Source organism: Pezoporus occidentalis, unplaced genomic scaffold (genome assembly GCF_034315485.1).
Source record: "Pezoporus occidentalis ecotype Australia unplaced genomic scaffold, CSIRO_AGI_Poc_V1 ctg6, whole genome shotgun sequence".
In the NCBI taxonomy this organism is placed as follows: domain Eukaryota; kingdom Metazoa; phylum Chordata; class Aves; order Psittaciformes; family Psittacidae; genus Pezoporus; species Pezoporus occidentalis.
Genome location: NW_026915943.1, coordinates 102880 through 123015, shown reverse-complemented (window position 1 = coordinate 123015; position 20136 = coordinate 102880). Strand labels below are relative to the sequence as shown.

The following is a 20136-nucleotide window of genomic DNA, read 5'->3' as shown; positions in this document are numbered from 1 at the left end:
ATTACAACAGCTCAGAAATCACAGTTCCATGGGACACAGTTCAAAGAGCAGCTTCATTCGTTGATACATCCCCTGGGGTCTCAGCGCAGCATCAGGTCTGCAGATGCTGCAGGGCTGAGGTTTCTTCTCAGTGCTGCTGCTCTCCTCTGAGCTACTCATCTGAAAACAGCAATTCAAGCCCAGTCAACCCTATTTAATTTCCTAAAGAGAAAATAAACCTATTTAGGCATTATTAACTTAACTTCATATAAACCTGACAATAAGTCATAATGTAGATGAGCTCTAACAAGACTCAGTTCAAGACTTTAAGTGCTATTGTATTGTCTGAGGTCTGGCTGTGTCTCAATGTTCTTATACGAAGGTATTTTTAAGGGGTAGTTGTTGCATGCCATGGGATACAAGGCAGAATCCCAAACAGGTAAATTGATAATAACCTTGGAAAAGTGGATTTCCAGAACTTTCCTGATCTATGGTTTTTAACAGATGTAAGTTTAGAGAAACTAAAGAGCCTGAAGTGAAAATAGTGGTGTCTTTAACATTTAATGATGGATTCTCACCCATTTTGTGTGCTTTTGCAAAGACCAACTAGTTACCTAGTGACCAAACTGATCACCCAGTGCTGCTGAAGGAGCAAGCCCAGCACCACCAAGGATGAAGAGTATCATAGAATGGTTTGGGATGAAGGGAGCTTAAAGCTCATCCAGTTCCACCCCTCTGCCATGGGCAGGGACACCTTCCACTAGAGCAGCTTGCTCCAAGCCCTGTCCAACCTGCCCCTTCACACACTCATCACACACACAGCAGACAACCTGCCACCAAAATCCATCACAACAAACATCCTGCAAGCCCAAATACATGTTGTTATTTCTATGAGAATCAAATCACAGCAATCTGAGTCCTGCAAACTACGCTGTTACTGAGACAAACATCTTATCTGAACAACTATCAGATAAATACTATCTATCTATGGAGTTTGCCTGCAGGTTCTATGAGGGGAGGGCAGGTACCATAGACACCTGATGGATGAAAAGAATGTATTCTTCTTCCCTGTGAGGGTGCTGAGGCGCTGGCACAGGGTGCCCAGAGAAGCTGTGGCTGCCCCATCCCTGGCAGTGTTCAAGGGCAGGTTGGACACAGGGCTTGGAGCAAGCTGCTCTAGTGGAAGGGGTCCCTGCCTGTGGCAGGGGTTGGAGCTGGATGAGCTTTAAGCTCCCTTCACCATTCCATGGTGATTCTATGATTGCATGCTTCTAGTCCAAGAACGTGTGACTCTGCTGTATCACTTCATGAATTGAGTCCAATCATGTCACTTGTAAGAGCTGAAGATTCAGGGACTAAGAACATAATGCACTATTAGTTGCCTTTAAGACAGCCACCCAGATGAAAATCAGCATGAAGATAAACTCAGGTCTGATACAGTAGAGATAGTGCACTTACTCTGAAAACAAACAGTGAGTTAAGGAAACTTAGAATTAGAGGTAAATTTTAGGACTCAAGCTATACTTAGGGTATGAAACTAAAGATTACAGCACAGAGCCTTTCCTGCCGTGGCAACAAACATGTTTAGAGCCGAGATATTTTTGTGTCTGTCATCCCAGATTAGCTATTTATTTTTGAATAAAGCCTTTTCATTTTCCTCCCCTGTTTAGTAAGTGGCAACAGAATCCTGAGGGTTTGTTAGTAATGTGTATTACAGTGTCAAACAGGAAGAAATTAGCCCTGAAAACCAGTATTTCCAAGTCTAAATGCTGAAGGAGCAGCACTTTTCGTGGTTAAGCTCCTGGAAAACAGGATTGGTTTTAAAAATCAGGTACCTGCAGCCTCTTATCTCCTGAAATTAGAGGGATACAGTTATCTTCAAAACCTATCTTTAAAGGCTCCCAGCTATCAAACGTCCCTGCCTTATCTGAGAGCAGTTTGGTTTCCTTTCCTGGTTTTAACTGTTCTTGTTTCTTCACTCTTGTGTGGTGCCTACAAATACAGAATGAATCAAATCAGGGAAAAAATCCTCATGGTTAATTATATGGAAGAAACAAAGAAATCCTGAGTGGAATTTCTGGCAGCAATGGATTGTTTCTCCTCTCTCTAAATAGGAGAAAATAACCCCAAAAGGTGATTCCAGGAACAAGTCCCCATTGATTCAGGTACTTTTACACTGGGTATTTTTGTGGGTTCTCACTGTACTGCTTGCAATGGATGGAAAATGCCTGAGGGGTTTACCAGCTCTCATGCTACTGATCACTGTCTACTGTTACCACTGTGGCAGGAAGCACAGCTCCAAATAAAGCAGATTTCCCCTCTCAGTATCACGAATAGACTCAGGATACTCCCCAATAATCTCAGAATGGATACTCCCATTCAATTATTTCACTATAAAAAGATCTGCAGAGGCCACTGATCTGCAACGAAGCATCGGGGTTTCATCTTGAGAGCATATCTTAAGCAAATTCTCTCTCTTAATGTTTTTTCTGACCCCTTTTTACTAAATGGAAAGATCCCCAAGAGCACAACAAAACCGAGTCAGCTCCTCGTGTCTTCTCAAGCCAACAAAAGGAACACTTCAAAACAAACTAAATAAATGAAAGGGAGCTGTCCTGCTCAAATCATAGAATCAGCTGGAATGGAAAAGACTTTTAACATCCCCTCAAGTCCAACCATTCCCAGCACTGCCAAGGCCACCACTGCCCCATGGCACTGAGGCCTCCTCTCCACGCTGTGTGAACACTTGCAGGGAGGGTGACTGCAGCCCTGCCCTGGGCAGCCTGTTCCAATGCCTGAGCACCCTCTGGGGCAGGAATTGTTCCTCAGCTCCATCTAAACCTGCCCTGGTGCAGCTTGAGGCCGGTTCCTCTTGTCCCATCCCTTGTTCCTTGGGAGCAGAGCCCAGCCCCTCCTGGCTCCATCCTCCTCTCAGGCACTTGTAGGCAGCCATCAGGTCCCCCCTGAGCCTTCTCTTCTCCACACTGAATCCCCCAGCTCCCTCAGCCCTTCCCCATCACACTTGGGCTCCAGGCCCTGCACCAGCTCCGCTGCCCTTCTCTGGTCCCCCTCCAGCACCTCAATGTCTCTCTTGCAGTGAGGGGCACAGAGCTGAACACAGGATTGAAGGTGCAGCTTCTAGAAGTCCTGGAAGATCACAGAATCTCAGACTGGTTTGGGTTGGAAGTGACCTTAAAGCTCATTCAGTTCCAACCCCTGCCACAGGCAGGGACACCTTCCACTAGAGCAGCTTGCTCCAACCTGGCCAGACACGATCCCTGAACTCACTCTTCCTCTTCCAATTCATGCTTTGCAAGGTTTCCATGTCAGTTATTTTCCTGCCACCTCAGCGCACAGTCAGAGAAGCATCACAGACAGAGTAGCAAAGTGTCCCATTCCCTTACGTCAAACACATGGTGAAACTACACCTCCAGGATGCTTTTTCAGTTTCCAAAGCCAAACTTAAGCTCATTTAAGTCAACAAATTCATGGTATTCACCAGAAGGTGAGGTCTCACCTCTCCTACTTTCTCCTTGGCCATGTGTTCCCAAGCATCATGATGGAAACATCACTGGGCAGCTCCGAGAAGAAGGTATCAGCACCTCCTGAAAGGATGCCTTTGACACAAGATATATTAGTGTACAGCAGGAAGGAGGGCAGAAAGGCAGCTTTCATAGACCAAAGACTTGCACCCACCTAAACCAGCAATAAAACCAGATTCTCAGCCCATCTGTTGCACATTTAACAGAGGAGGAGCTGGTCTAAATGATAACTTCTCTACCTCTAAAAGCACTGTTGTGTTAACTACAGAAGTGAGAAGGAAGCCATAAACGTACTTCAGGTGGTTTTAGTACATAGCCTAAATGCTCTATCATCAAATACTATCTCCTGATACTTGGCTATCAGCGCCTTTAGAACACACTGTATTCCCCAGGAGGCAAGCAAAAGCCTTCAGTGTGTGCTGTATCAAGGGGATGAGCTAAAATTACTGCAAGACACCTACACAGAACCTCTTGCCTTCAAAGAACAGCCTCAGGATTGCTGGAGTTGGGATTCTGGATTCCCTTCAGGAACCTGAAGTCATGAAATACAACCATGATTCTTATTCTGCTGAGATGTAGATGCAGATCACAGCAAAGGGTCCCTTTGTCTTCAAGTGTATTTTGCACTGGAGGATCTCAGAGCTTGGGGTTGTATCTTTTGGCATCAACAGGATTGTTTTAGCATCAACAAGAACTTACGGGCAGCTCTTCAGGGAACAGTTAGTGCTCGAGATGTTATATGGCTGCTGGAAGGAAATAAACATCTTATGTCCACTGGATGCTTCTGATTTATGTAGAAAGAATCCTATGGATGTACCAAAGCCAGAAGTAACAGCAATGGGCGTAATTCAAACTTTCTAGATCATAGAATCACAGAATCCCAGGCTGAAGGGACCTCAAAGAACATCTGCTACAACCTCTCCAGGCAAAGAATAACCTAGACTAGATGGCCCAGCACCCTGTACAGCCCAATCTTAACACTGTCCAGTGCTGGGCAGTCACCACTTCCCTAGGGAGATTATTCCCTCTTGTGTCCAGTGGGAATCTCCCCAAGAATAAAGATGACTTTGGGAGTAGCAAGGCCCTAGCACAGGGTGCCCAGAGAAGCTGTGGCTGCCCCATCCCTAGCAGTGTTCAAGGCCAGCTTGGACACAGGGGCTTGGAGCAAGCTGCTCTAGTGGAAGGGGTCCCTGACCGTGGCAGAGGGTTGGGACTGGATGAGCTTTAAGGTCCCTTCTCCAGCATCTCAGGAGGGCACAAACCAAAAGCCAAAGAATACAGGATTGTTTTCCTCACTGTTTTCCCACTGTCTTTTGATTAATACAAACACACACACAAAACAAGAAATACGAAATAATAATAAAAAGGTAAAATCACAGGGAGGTCAGATAAAACCTAAACCCACCAAAGACACACACAACCTCCTCCAGCTGATGCTGTAGGAAGAAAACTCCCTGATTCATAAGCTCTGCAGCTTATCTTGATAGCCAGAAAATCCTGATAACACTGAGAAAAACATATTCCAGAATCAATGTTCCTCCCTGCCCCAGGAGAAAGCTGTGCTGAAAGTCCTCTCAGATTTAAAACCAAGATTGTCAACAGAGGAAAGCCCAACTAATCCTGGCTGCCAGCATGGGCCTGGGGACAGAGCCTCGCAAGGAGATAAGATTCAAATCAGGAGTTTCACAGATCAAAGGCACCAGCCTGAAGTGGGAACCGAAATGAGTGAGGCACCAGAACGGTCTCTGCAGCACTTTCTGGGAGAGCCATTTCCATGGAAGTGGAACAATTTGGTGCTGAAAAACTCCATACAGAATCATAGTCATAGAATGGTTTGGGTTGAAGGGACACCTTAAAGCTCCTCCAGCTCCAACCCCTGCCACAGGCAGGGACCCCTTCCACTGGAGCAGCTTGCTCCAAGCCCCTGTGTCCAACCTGGCCTTGAACACTGCCAGGGATGGGGCAGCCACAGCTTCTCTGGGCACCCTGTGCCAGCGCCTCAGCACCCTCACAGGGAAGAGCTTCTGCCTAAGAGCTCATAGGTATCTACCAACCTTTTTTTGTTATGAGTGGTATTATGCTAGTGATGAACGATGATCTCAGGGTCAGATCATGGGAGACCAGAATCCAGTTCTTCTCATGCCCACAATTTCCCTCCAGTTCACCAACTGCACAAGCACTGCCTCAGTTTCCCCTTTGGAATATGACAAAAAGGCTTGGTAATGCCTGTATTTCCCAAGATAGATTAAACATTGGGAGATGCCGCAGTGCCCTTCAACCCAAACCAGGCTGGGATTCCATGATTTGGGTTCTCCAGCAGGGAGATCTCCCCTGAGGTGAAAGCACAAGGCTGAAGGAGGTTATGAATCCATTCCCAAACAATCACCATTGAAGACAATTCTGTTACATGGAGTTTTGGATGAAAAGGCTGGTCACAAATTGGCCTAAAGCAGATGTGAGTAAAACAAGCTTCCCAAGGGCTGAGCACAAAAACAGAGCACCCAGCTTTGTTTTGGGAGAAGGGGATACTATATCAATCACAGATAACAGGAGATACACACACTGTCGAGTACTGAGAGAGCCAGAATGTCAGTGAAGAGCATCAGGAAAGCAGAAGAAAGTCAAGGACAGGCAAAGAAACCCCCATGGTGTAAGCCACACACATACGTGTGCATGGATTTAGCGTTGGCAGGAAAGGATGACCTTGGAATCCTGAGCAGACCTGTCTCCTGCTGTTTGCTTCAGCCTGTGCTGAGGAAAAGCAGCCTCTGCAAACATGCTCTGGGAAGCAGCACAACTGCCTCTGAGGAATACCTGCCTGGCATCGGTTTCCTCTTCCAACATAGGATCACAAATACTGGCTAAACTCTGGTCACAAGCAACCACACAGACCGGGAGCAGCGACTCGGCATCAGCTGGAGCTAAGCAGATGAGGAAAGATTTCAGGGATCCTGGAAAAGAACTGAAAGGGAAAGGCTAAGTGAGGTTTTGGCAGCCTTTGTGTGGTGCCATGCCAGGCTTTTTCTTCCCTGTGCTTGAGTGTACTAAGAGGAAGCTCCGAGGATCTGGCAGAAGCTGCCTCTGAAACAGGCAGGAATCTGCCAGTCAATGGGATCTTCTACACGAGACAGTGGCTTTGGCTGAGTGCAGAGCTCAGGGAGAGCCAGAGAGTGCAGCTGAGTGCCTCAAAACACCAATGTTCTTAGCCCTGCACCCCATCGTAGCCCGACTGCACATCCACAGGCAGCTGATCCCCGAGCTCTAACACACATCCAGTACTTGAAGCAATAGAAGGCACAAAAAGGTCATTGAACTGAACAAGGCTGCACGACTGATGAGATACTTGGATTTGAGTGATGGAACAATACTGCAGGGAACAGAGAGCAGGAATTGCAAAGGCAGCATCTTTCCAACTAATAAGACACCTTCCCAGCTGAAACTGCTGATGCAGCCAGGAGAGGAATAAGCTAAACACAAGAGAAGGACACTTAGAAGGGGAAATGAGGTTCAAAGTCAGACAAGAGCATCCATGGAGAAAATGGATGCTCTGTTGCTATCTAGGGATGTGAGGAGGCTGAATTACAACAGGAACAAATCAAATCCTTACCAGCAAGGAGGAGGAAAATCTGATGTGATGAGCAAGTGGAGTTTAAAACCATTAGGTGCTCAGAAATGAAAGGGAAGTGATGGCTACAGCGTGGCCCTATAAAAAGGGGGGGAAAAGGCTCGACTCTGTCAGTTATCAGCACTGCAGAGGAACTGGATTTTCAGAGGAACTTAGAATCATAGAATGGTTTGGGTTGGAAATGAACTTAAGTTCATTCAGTTCCAATCCCCTGCCATGGGCAGGAACACCTTCCACTAGACAAGGAGCTGGGTACGTGACTCCATAGGGAGAAAAAAAGAGGATGTATGGAAGACATGGGGAAGACACAGGATGGGTACAGAAACTCTGAGGAGCAAGTGATTACAGGGGATTAGTTTCCTCAAATCATAGGGGACAATTAAAAACACAAAGTAACTTCTATGGACCTCATTATAACCAGTAAAACAATCACTGGACTGGAAGCCTTGACAGCAGAGAGAAAACAGACTCACATTTAAATACATCTAGGTCTAGTAATTCAATCAGGATTGCAAAATGCCTTGATTTGAATAACTGATTTTAACTTGTGTGATGTTTGTACTTTTTAATTATCATCTTAATGAAATAGCAGCAGCACCACAGAATCACTGGGGCTGCAAAAGGCCTTTAAGATAATCAAGTCTGACCGTAATGAAAACAGGCATCACTTGAGATGCTGGTTTCTCACAAATATAACTTAGCAGAAGGAAAAAAAAAGGAATTTGCATATAGATGATCCACTTCTATTCACCACAAAGTTTCAAAGTGCTTTTGGGATCAAAAAGGAACAAGCTACAGAGCAGAGTTTGGAAAAGCTTCTAAAGTAAATGAGAGCTTTAACTCCCCTTGTAAACAATGGGCAGACACAAGGAAGAATCCCAGACTGGTTTGGGTTAAAGGGACCTTCAAGCTCATGCAGTTCCAGCCCCCTGCCACAGCAACTAATTCAAATTAGACCTCAATTTTTAATCAGAGAGGATAATTAATTGCTGAAAATATAACAAGAAAAGTGGTGGCCTCTTAATGACTTGAGATCTTCAAATTCAAACTCACTGTCCTGGTAGAAGGTAAAGAGTATCCAAACTAAATAGGCTCCTTTACCAGGGAAAATGTAAGTGTCTGTGGTTTCCAGATGCAGCCTTAAGCTCTAGGAACTCTCCTCTAAGCCCATACAGAAAGCCACCAACACAGCATCATCCCAACAGCATACAAAGTAAATCTCCCACCGTCCACAGGGGGAGAAGCAGGACAGCATCTGACCCAACCCTGTTGTGCAATGGCAGGAAAAGGTCTCCAGGCTCCATATCTCCATGGTGGAAATCGAGTTAGCACATCTACACACAAGGATCTTGCAAGGCTTAACCTAGGGAGGTCTCCAAAGACCTTCCAAGAAGCTTGGCCAGAAGCAGCCTCAATGGTACATATACAGCTACAGGTCACTGGGATAGAGGCAGCATCAGAAAGGGAAGAGGTAATCTCTTGGTTGACCTTGGCAGTGGTGTTGTGGAAGAGGAGGAGAGGACAACACGAGCTGTGCTGGACACTTTGCTAAGTGGCGAAGCGAAAGCAACCAAGAGCTCTGAGGGGTTTATGGCTTTTCTTTAGAAGTTGTTTGTACCATCAAAGGGGGAGTCACAACGACAAAACCTCCAGATGACACCCATCTGCTGGAAAACAGCCAACAGCATCTTCACAGAATCACCCAATGGCTGAGGCTGGGGATCATCTCATGCAAGCTCCTTGCTCCAGCTGTGTCACCCACAGCACAATGCTCAGGACTGGGTCCAGGCAGCTCCTGAATACCTATAGAGAAGGAAATTCCACAGCCTCTCTGGGGAAGCTCTAATGCTCAGACACCCACATGGTAAACAAGTTCTTGCTCATGTTCAAGTGGAACTTCTGTGGTTTAGTTTGTGCCTGCTGCCTCTCATCCCATTGCTGGCACCACTGAGAAGTCTGGCTCCATCCTCTTGACACCCTCCCTTCAGGTACCTGTACACATTGACCACATTCCCCCAGAGCCTTCTCTTCTCCAGGCTGAACAGGCCCAGCTCCTGCAGCCTTTCCTCACAGGGGATGTGAGGGATGCTCCAGACCCTTCATCATTCTCACAGCCCCTCACTGGACTTGCTCCAGGAGCTCCAGGTCTCTCATACTGGAGAGCCCAGACCTGGACACAATGCTCCAGGGAAGCCTTCACCAGGGCTGTGCAGAGGGAGGATCAGCTCCCTCCACCTGCCAGCAATGCTCTTCCTGATGGAGCCCAAGACACCATTGACCACCTTGGTCCCAGTGTCCCACTGCTGGTTCATGGACAACCTGGTGTCCACCAGGTCCCCCCAGTTACCTCTCCACAGAGCTGCTTTCCAGTAGGTCAGCCCCCAGCCTGTGCTGGTGTGGGGGGTTGTTCCTCCCCAGGGCCAGGACCCTGCACTTGCCTTTTGTGTTACAAAGCCTAAAGCACTTTAAGACATCATTTCTTGATGGTGAATGCCAACAAACACATATGTGAAATCCAACCCCAGGAATTACACAAGGAAAGCTCAAGCTCAGATGAGAACAGATGATGATACCACATTTAACTCCTGAGCCCACAACATAAGGCTACTATCACAGAAGTAGCCAACTCAAACCAAGTATCTTCTCTACAACTTCCATTTGCATGTGTGTGCGTTATCTACAGACAGGGAAAGAATTCTTAGGGAAAGAAATGAGATCAGTCCATATGCAGAAACTCAGCTGCACAGGAAAGTTCAGCATTTGGGCTTCAGATGCTACAGTAAAGACAAAGAAACCATTTCTCAGATTCCTGGGCACTGCATTTTAAGACTTAAAAAACCCTGTTGTGAATCTAAGTTGAATCAAGAGCAAGCTTGAGCTTTAACCTGCTCTAGGAAGAGTAGGGGGTGAGTGAGACAATAACCTGAATAACCACATAAACCCCCTTGTCCGTTCAAGAAGCGAGCTGTCATCACCCACAAATCCAAGTATAAAGCACCAAAAGGAAAACTGGGGAATAGCAAACTGTGCTCAGAACACTCACTTGTCTCCAAGATAGATTGCCAACATCAAATTCCACACGTTATCAAATTGAGAGAGCTGAGTATCTAACACCAAAGAAAGGAAAAGCTCAAACACTGCTTTAATTCATGGCAGATAAACTAAAGTGTCTGATGCCATAAAAGAGGCAGATCTTCTATATTAAGCTCCACATTAAATTAGAAGCAAGAAAAAAACCTGCAGAACCCAAGATGCGCTGCTCTAGTTTAACTTTTGCTGCTGTCTGCAATCCTTATCCGTGTTATCAGAGAATTAGACATGCCCAGCAGGCACGATGGCATCTAGGCTTGCTTTTTTTGCCAATTTAGTACTTTTTCTCTCATAAAACACTCTAAGCTTGTCTTTCATAACCCTCCCAAAGCCAAGGCATTAAAGGCAAAAACGTTCAGCCTACAAATACACTTCAGCATTAATCTTCCTATTGGGGAAGTTATTGTCTGAATTCTATGATAAACCCCATTTTTCTGCTCTCACTTTCCATTTTCCCACCTTCCAGTTTTCCATGTGACTGTTTCACTCACAGACAGAAGGGAAGACAGGGGAAAGTACAGCCAAATACAAACCAGCATCTCCAAATCCTCTCACGATCGCCTCCTAAATGGTTTGCTGGAGAGAGTCCACAGAGCCACGTTTTGTTCCTCACAGAAAGCACACAGTCACTTGAAATTCCTTTGCAGTGCACAGGGATTCCAGCACATCCATAGTAAACAACTCAGAGGAACTCTTAAAAAGTATTCAAGTATTACTCACACTGTGAGGAAACCAAACGTGTCTCAAAGGAACCGTTCCTTCTATGTTTCACTGAAAAGTATAGTATTATGCCATGAATATCATCCTCATCATCACTTCCCTACAGGGTTCCAACAGGAAAAAGGGATGAAATATAAGGTTTAGCTCAATAAAAGCACAATGAACTGTGTCATCTGCTTCCAGACCGAGAAAGAGATTCTAGAAAGAGAGCTAAAGAACAAAATGCTTATAATTAGTGAAGTTCTGTATTAAAAATGTACCTGGAAATGAATTAGATTTGTGTGTTCATGCTCCTGTTCGGTGCCCAGCCCAAGTCCCAAAAGAATTCTGGTTCCTAAAAGCTGCTTCATACTCAAGAGCTTCCATAAATTTCAGATGATGTGCAAATGCTGGGTATCCCTTAAGAGCTGGACATTCCCTGATGGGATCTTAACTTTGGCTCTGGGATTCTTGCTCCAGATGCTCATCACAAAGCACCTGCCTCTCAACAACAGAAAAACCTGAAAATTCACTTCTTCTGTTGCCACTGATTCAAACTAAGTCAAGAAACATAAAACCCCACATCAAAATAATGCCCTCAACAAGAAAAGCATCAGTATATCAGATCATGACACAAAACAGCCCTGGAGACATTCAAGGCCAGGTTGGAAAGGACTTGGAGCAAGCTGCTCTAGTGGAAGGTGTCCCTGCCCGTGGCAGGGGTTGGGCCTGGATGAGCTTTAAGGTCCTTTCCAACACAAACCAGGCTGGGATTCTAGGAAAATACATACACCTTGCTCCAAAATCAGCAAGACAAGCACTTACTTCGTATCAAGTTTTACACAAAGGCCATCAACAACCACCCACAAACACCTCCAAGCTCTTCCCCACCCACTCAAAACTTCTCCCAAACTCCATCCTACAACCCCTATCTCTTAGTCTGGCAAAGGACCACACACAGAATACACAGAAAGGTTTGGGTTGGAAAGGATCATCCAGTTGCAACCCCTGCCATGGGCAGGGACCCCTTCCACTAGAGCAGCCTGCTCCAAGCCCTGTGTCCAACCTGGCCTTGAGCACTGCCAGGGATGGGGCAGCCACAGCTTCTCTGGGCACCCTGTGCCAGCGCCTCAGCACCCTCACAGGGAAGAGCTTCTGCCTTAGATCCAATCTAAACTTCCCCTGTTACAGTTTGACCCCATCACCCCTTGTCCTATCACTCCAGTCCCTGATGAAGAGTCCCTCCCCAGCATCCTTGTAGCCCCCTTCACACACTGGAAGCTGCTCTGAGGTCTCCACACAGCTTCTCTTCTCCAGGCTCAACAGCCCCAATGTTCTCAGCCTGGCTCCATACAGGAGCTGCTCCAGCCCCTGCTCATCCTCATGGCCTCCTCTGGACTTGCTCCAACAGCTCCATGTCCTTCTTATGTTGGGGACACCATTTTCATCCCATATTTAGGGATACCAATGATTTAAACCCCAAAATAGGAACGTTATGACTTAGTGGAGGGGAAGGAACAAAAAGGTAACATCATTTGATGCCTCTGCAGAGCGGCATCCGTGTGAATGGCAGGTAGTAGAGGCATGTGGAAATAACTCTTGAAAATTTATTCCTAGTTCTAAAAAGTGACAGATTAAGAGGCAATATTTTTTAATTCAAAGAGTTAAAAGACTGTCAAAAGGCAAAACATGGAGAGGTGGACTTTATTTATTGTCACCAAAGCAAAAATCTTCATCTGTTTATTGAAGAGACGCATGAGAGCACACAAGAATCCAGCAATGTCAGATGGGACTGATCAACTTGACTTTGAAATCAGCAATAAAATGCTGTTTACACCGCTTGGGAAATACTTTAGAAAACAACAAGAACACTTTTCTCATTCACTCATTTTGCATCCACTATTTCTATAGACTGAACATAGAATCCCAGACTGGTTTGGGTTGGAAGGGACCTTAAAGCTCCTCCAGTCCCAACCCCTGCCACGGGCAGGGACCCCTTCCACTGGAGCAGCTTGCTCCAAGCCCCTGTGTCCAACCTGGCCTTGAACACTGCCACGGATGGGGCAGCCACAGCTTCTCTGGGCACCCTGTGCCAGCGCCTCAGCACCCTCACAGGGAACAACTTCTTCCTTATCTCCAACCTGAACTTCCCTTGTTTCAGTTTGAACCCATCATCCCTTGCCCTATTCCTGATGAAAAGGTCCCTCTCCAGCATCCTTGAAGCCCACCCCTCATATACTGAAGCCGACCATGGTGACTTGGAGATTTTAAGCAACAAAATTGAGTCTAGTTAATTAGAAAGATCACAGTACATTAACAAACAAGACCATGCTTGGTTATGAACCTCCACTGCTCACCCAACTTCTTCTCAGACCTCACACAATCCCACCAGCAAATAAATCAGAGCTGGTGCTGTACAAAAATGACCTCACTTGCACTTTGAGAGTGAGGCAAGTGTCCCTCCTCCCTGAGCACACTGGCTAAGAACACAGTTCTCATGGGGATGCTTCAAATACTTCTGATTCAGCCCAGCACTGGGAGGAAGAGGTTGGCAGCACTTTGCATGTCTGTCACCTCTTGACAAGGGTCACCCAGCATCTCCACAGCGTGGGGAGACGGTGTTCAACCCTCCACAGACACCTGAGGAGAAGCCAAGCAAGCAGAGCACCGTCCAGCCAGCACAAAGGGAGCTCACTCAGGGCTGAAACGCAGTTAAAACGTGGTGGTTTAAGGAGAGTTTATGAATTGCAGAGGAAACAGAAAGTACATGGAGCACTTGTGCTGCGGAAGGGGAAACTGGGGCCTCTGCAGATACAATCGAGCCCAAAAGGCATCAGTGGAAGACAAATGGAGATCATAACCCAGACTGAAGGGAAGAGTGAGCTCAGAAAGGAAGATATAAAAGTTGTGTTTCCCTTCTGACAGCCTCATCAACTGCTATCAACCACCTGAGAGCTGCAAATCAGCTGAGAGCTCTGGGTGGAAACAGGAGGTTTCCAACTACCGGGGGAGAAAGGACTGAACTGTTCCTGTGCCACAGGCAGCAGCAGAAACCCACCTGGATTTAAACCAGGACTGAATCCTGTTTATGCCACAGTTGCTGGCATTTATGGTGGGCAGGCCTCGGTGATCCAGGAACTCCATCCCAGCTGTGAATGTCCCACTTCCCAGAAAAGGAGATCTGTGCCGGTCTGACCGCGGTTGCCTTTGCAAGCTTCCCAAAAGCAGATGCTCTCCTGGATCAAACACCCACTTCCCTCACTGAAGTGGCTGCATTTGCACCTACCCTCCGAAAGTGAGGTTCAGAAGCTCTTCTGGACAGATCACCTAATGAAATTTAGACCAAATTTCATTATAATTATGCAGAAATGCTTCTCCAAAGCATTTTCACATGTCTGGGAAATGCTTTCAGGAACAGCAAGAGCAGCGCCACCTTTCTTTCCTGTTCCTCCCCATTATCCATGTGGTGGGTTCCATAGGGGACCCCATATCCATAGGAGAGCACGAAAACTTCACTGCCAAGCTTTTAAACATCCTTAACAGCTCACCTACTGCAATGCAGACCTAGCATTGAACTTGACAGATGAGTATCACCCAAGATCACAGAAGATCTCTCCAAGATGATCTCCCTAAAGGACCGTATCCCATAATTATTTCACATTCATTTGGACACCGTGGGGGTGCTTCATTTTGGTTCCTCACTCCCATTACAATAAATTCAAACCACCTTCATAGCATGGAATCAGGTTGCTTCTGATCCCTTTGTTCCAAAGGGAAAGGGTTATATATGTACCTCTCCAAAAGTGTCCTCCCTAACAGCCAGGGATTTTAATCAACTAAAGAGTACGAAAACACCCCCATAAATCTGACCAGTAACATCTGAAACACTCAGCACACATTCTCTAAAGCCAAAGGCCACTGTAAGCACATCAGGTGGGAGAGATTCCTTCTGATAAATGGGAACATTTCCTTTAGTAAGACTAAAATAATCTAGAAGTTGAGACGCATAAGTAGCTAAGTTCATATTTGCAACTTCCAGCGCAAAAGTTAATCAGATTTAATAGAGATTTCAACAAAAAAAACATAGATTTCAACCAAAAAAAATACACTGCTAAGTGATACCAGTCCTTCTAATGACTACACGCATGTAGAAAGAAGAAATAATCAGACCATAGGTGTTGTTTGGGGTGGGTTTTTTAATGTACCCAACCAAAAAGGTCAGAAGAAGCCATGAAACAGTTAAAAACCCAAACTGGCAAGCAGAAAGGATTAAAAAAGCCATCATAAAATAAAGCATTTGGCTGCCAAGTGCTAATTCCCCTTTCCTTGACATTGCTCCATATCACTCCTCAGTTGGAGTTCTCCTCCAGAACCACTTCACAGTCCACATTCCATGAAATAACGCAGTCGATGCAACCAAGTCCAGCGAAACGTTTCCCTAAAGATGTTTCCATCATTCCCATTCCTTAGGGAAAATAAAGCTCTCGCTTCCTCCCATCCCGATTTTAACAGCAAGAACAAACACAGCCCTGCATCTTCAATCATATCTGGATTAAAAGAGGGACAGAAGCACTGGGGGTTTCTCTGTGCTTAGCACAACATGCCTTTGTCCAGAAAGGGGGAAAAAAAAAGCCTCCTTCAACCTGCTCGTTTCTCTGCATTTGACAGAATTCAGCACCAAACAAACGCCTTTTGAATGAAATTCCAGCTATGGAAAGCCAAGCCATAACCTGAGAGCTTATCACGACGTGCAGGGAGGGGGGGAAATCCGCCCCCCCCAAGCCCAACACAGCACAAACCCTGTTCTTGAGAATGAGTATTTGTTCCATTTCCATTACTTGAGGGCTCCTCAGCTTTCCATAAAGGCATCTTTTGGGGGTATTATTAACCCGCTGTACAGCAACGGACTTCGCTGCCCTGAAAACCCCCACGCCAAAGTATTCAAAGCAATTCTTGGGGAAGGAAAAGGGAAGAAAACAAGCAGCCCTTGATGCAAAGGCACAGCACCCACTGTTTCACAGCGGCAGGGAGGACAACGCCGCCTCCCGTCTCAGCACCTTGCGCTCTCTGCTTTCAGGCTGCCGCTGTTGCACCCCGACGTCCCCCCCTCTTCTCGCTCAGCAAAACCTGGGCCATTTTAAACCCGCTCCAAAGGGAGCGGGAGGACGGACGCGGCCGCAACTCGGCCTTTCCCATCCCATGAAGTTGCTGTCGGGCTCCTCAATATTCCCTTCTGTCGCTCTCATCACCATCATCATCATCATCATCATCATCCCCACGTGCCCCTCTCGCTGCTCGCAGTGGGGCTGGGGTGAAGCGGTGCCACCCCCCCCCCCCCCATCTTGGGGTGCCCCCATCCCCACACCGACGTCTCCCGAGGGCTCAGAGCAGGAGGGGAAAGCGCGGTCGCTCCATTTCCCTTCTTCCACACCACCAGAACTTGCCTTGGCCACCATCGGGGGGGGGGTCTTCAGCGGGCTCCCCCCCCCACCGGCGCCAAGCGCCTCGCAAAGAGGGGGCTGAGGTGAACCGAGCCCCAGTGCCCATCACAGCGAGGCCAAATCCCGGCACTAATGCTGAGGGGGGGGGAAAACAGGCTCTTGGGGGGGGGGCACAAGCAGCGGGGCCGGCTCTGCCCCCTCAGGGCGGCGGTCTCCCCCACAGCGCTGACAGGATGCTCCCCCTCCACCGCCGCCATCGCAGCCCAGGCCCCGTGCCCCCGGCGAGGGGAGAGGGTCCGTGTGTCCCCCCCCCCCACCCCCCGGCTGTCACCCGCAGCCCCCCCTCAGCGCCCTCCGGGGGTGCCGTTGTCCCGCCGCCGTGTCCCCCCCCCTCACCTGCGGCTGTTCTGGCGGCGGTGTCCCCTCAGCCGGTGCGGCGGCAGCGCTCCCGCTCGCCCTCCGCCCGCTCCGCGGCTCCTGCCTCTGCCTCTGCCCGCAGCCGCTGAGGGAAGGGGCGGGGGGGGGGGGGGGGGTGTACCACCAGCGGGACCGTTACAGCCGCCGCCAGAACTACAGCTCCCGGCATGCCCCGCGCGCAGCCGCCGCCGCTCGGCGCTGGCCGCCCTCCGCTGGGCACGCTGGGTAATGTAGTTCTAGCAGCGGGCGGGGAGGGAGACGGGGCCCGTGTGGCCGCGGGGTACGATGGGAGGTGTAGTGCGGAGGGGCAGAGTGGAGCATGCTGGGAGCTGTAGTCCGCGCGGGGGCATGATGGGAGTTGTAGTCCGCGCGGGCTGAGGGGAGCGCGGAGGCCGCGGCCTCGATCCCCACCGGGACGAACCGAGCGCGGCTCCGGTGGTCCCCGCGGCCTGGCCCCGGCTTCCGGACATTGCCCTGGGGCCGCCGGGTGAGCTCCAGCAGCAGCCGTGCCCGCGGCGGGATGCGCGGCCTCGAGGCCAGGCCTTCCCCCCCCTCCCCCCGCAGCCCGGCCTCCTCTTCACAGCGCGGCCAGGCCCCGTTCCTCCCCCCGCACCCCAAACCGGCCCTCGCCCCCAAAACAACCCCCATTTCCCTGCCAAAAGCCCTCGTCCAACGTTGGGGGGGGGGTGGAACAACCCCCTCAGTGCTTGGGGAAGGGGGTGCTGGCCCCCATGGGGGGGGGGGGGGGCGGGAAAAGGCCCTTCTCTGGGAGCACAAACGAGGGGTTTACGTTTTAATGCAGGAACTTCTCTCACAGGAGTGATGAACCCAAATGGAGCTTCCCGGGGGGGTGAGCAGCGCCTGTGGGTGCACACAGCTCCAAGGGGGGTGCAAACCGCGTCAGCAGCGCTCAGTACCCCGGTTTGGGGTGAGAAATGAGTGTTTCTGGGAAGTGCTGGGGTCTGGGAGGAAGAATTGCAATGGGGTTCACCCAGGGACTGACCCCATCGGGCACAGCACCACAGAGCCCATGGCACTCACTGCAAGAGAGACATTGAGGGGCTGGAGGGGGGGCAGAGAAGGGCAGCGGAGCTGGTGCAGGGCCTGGAGCCCAAGTGTGATGGGGAAGGGCTGAGGGACCTGGGGGGTTCAGTGTGGAGAAGAGAAGGCTCAGGGGGGACCTGATGGCTGCCTACAAGTGCCTGAGAGGAGGATGGAGCCAGGAGGGGCTGGGCTCTGCTCCCAAGGAACAAGGGATGGGACAAGAGGAACCGGCCTCAAGCTGCACCAGGGCAGGTTTAGATGGAGCTGAGGAACAATTCCTGCCCCAGAGGGTGCTCAGGCATTGGAACAGGCTGCCCAGGGCAGGGCTGCAGTCACCATCCCTGCAAGTGTTCACACCCCATGGAGACGAGGCCTCAGTGCCATGGGGCAGTGGTGGCCTTGGCAGTGCTGGGGTGAAGGTTGGACTGGATGAGCTTAAAGAGCTTTCCCAACCTCATTGATTCTATCCCATGTCCCCTCCTCACTCCCTCGCAACACTCGGTGCTCTTTGAAGCCGTTTGCTTTTCATCAAGATTCACTCTTGTTTCCCAAGCAATGGGACCCCCCCCCGGGGAATCAGGGAGTTGGGACAGGAGGGTCCCTGGGGTAGCAAAGGCTGTACCAGAGCTACTCCATTTCTCACTGCTTGACATACTGATAGGAAGAGGTTGTTGTGAAAACCATGTCAAATACACCACATCCCTGCCCATGGCAGGCGATTGGAACTGGATGATCTTCAGGTCCTTTCCAACACAAACCATTCTGTGATGCCCAGTGTTGTACAGTAAGGGAGACCTCCAGCACGATTTGAGGTCTCTTTAACAGCCCACATTGGTGGTGCATCACCCCTGCAATCCAAGTACCAAGCTGTCCCACCTGCAAATGTGTATTAGTAAGAGAAAGAGCAACTGATGGCGTGTCCTCACCTGCAGCTCACCCCAGACTCAAGCAGGTGAACCCCCAGGGCTTCACCCATCTGCCTCCACAGCAAATGGACACAGGGGAGACCCTGCAGGGGATGTTGGTTTCCTGCATCACGTGAGACGTGGGAAGACTTTCCAAAACCCTTGGTTTCCTACACAAAACCCAAAGCTTTGGCTCCAACCAAAGTTCTCCACCACGCGCTGAGCCACTGCTCGGTGACAGCTCCGTCCTGTTCCAGCTGCCCGGGTGAGACAAGGACAGAGCCCAGCTGGAAGAAAACCAAGGTGGAAGTTTCACATCCATCTCTTGCTGAGCAGCACCCAGTTCCTGTGGGAGCTGCCCAGAGAAGCTGTGGCTGCCCCATCCCTGGCAGTGCTCAAGGCCAGGTTGGACACAGGGGCTTGGAGCAAGCTGCTCCAGTGGAAGGGGTCCCTGCCTGTGGCAGGGGTTTGGGACTGCAGGAGCTTTAAGGTCCCTTCACCCCAAACCAGGCTGGGATTCCATAGTTCTAAGAAAACACTGGGAAATCCATGATTTGGCTCCCCCAGGTGAGGAGCTGAGCCTGTTCCCATCGCATCCTCTGCCTTCTCCCACTTGCACAGCTTTACCAGCTGGAAATAACCTCCTAAGTTTGCAGCTCACCATTTCCCCCCAGTGAGCCCCAAATTTATCCCATCTAACTCCCCCCAAAAAAACAGTTTACACAAAATAAATAAACCAAGCCCCAGATCCCACCCTTAGCACCATTGTCTCCTCCAGAGGAAAGCAGAGTGATGCTGCAATGCTTTCCTGCTTTGGTTTGCAATGCCCAGCACCTCCATTCCACCCTGTCCCTCACAAGCACTTGACTGCCTCAATCTTTGTTCCCTGGTGGGTTTATTTCTGCTCTTTTATTGCTGTCACTGCTGTTTCCCTCCTCTCCTCCTTGTCCTAAGCTCAATGTCTTCCCTGCAAGCGACCGAGGGCTGCAGCCAAGCAGAACCCATTAGTGCAGAGCTGTAGGTTTTCCACCCCATGAAAATGTGCTGCTGTTTGAAACAGAGCATCTCTTTCTTTCCCTCTGCAGTGTGTCCTTTTGCTGCCAAGGAGACAAATTATGCAGGTCCTGTGGCAGAGCTCACGACAACGTGGCAGAAAAGCTTCAAGAACAATTTGTACCAAACTGTAGCATGCATCTACCTGCAGAGGGGAGGCCCAATACCAGTGAGTAACCCAAATTTCAGCCCAAATCCCTTCCTAAGGGGACTTTAATATTACTTCATTGCAGAGCAGACTCTCTGCCCTGGCCCCTGACTGCCAAATGTGTGTCTCTGAACTGTTTAGGATGTTTTGTAGCTTGATAAGCAGTGTGGAGGGATGCACAGAGCTGTGTGAG

At 49.2% G+C, this 20136-nt stretch overlaps 1 protein-coding gene across 6 annotated transcripts in view; it reads right to left on the bottom strand.

Moving 5' to 3' along the window:
- FAM168A (family with sequence similarity 168 member A) overlaps window positions 1–16894 on the bottom strand; it is a 179659-nt gene extending 162765 nt beyond the window's left edge. For 3 of the 6 annotated variants that reach the window (XR_009968598.1, XM_062639217.1, XM_062639216.1), the window contains exon 1: window positions 16773–16894. The gene's annotated coding sequence lies outside the window, so the exon portion shown is untranslated. The remainder of the gene's footprint in view (window positions 1–16772) is intronic. The other 3 variants (XM_062639219.1, XM_062639218.1, XM_062639215.1) reach the window with 3 other exon arrangements.
- Between the last annotated feature and the right edge of the window lie 3242 nt (window positions 16895–20136).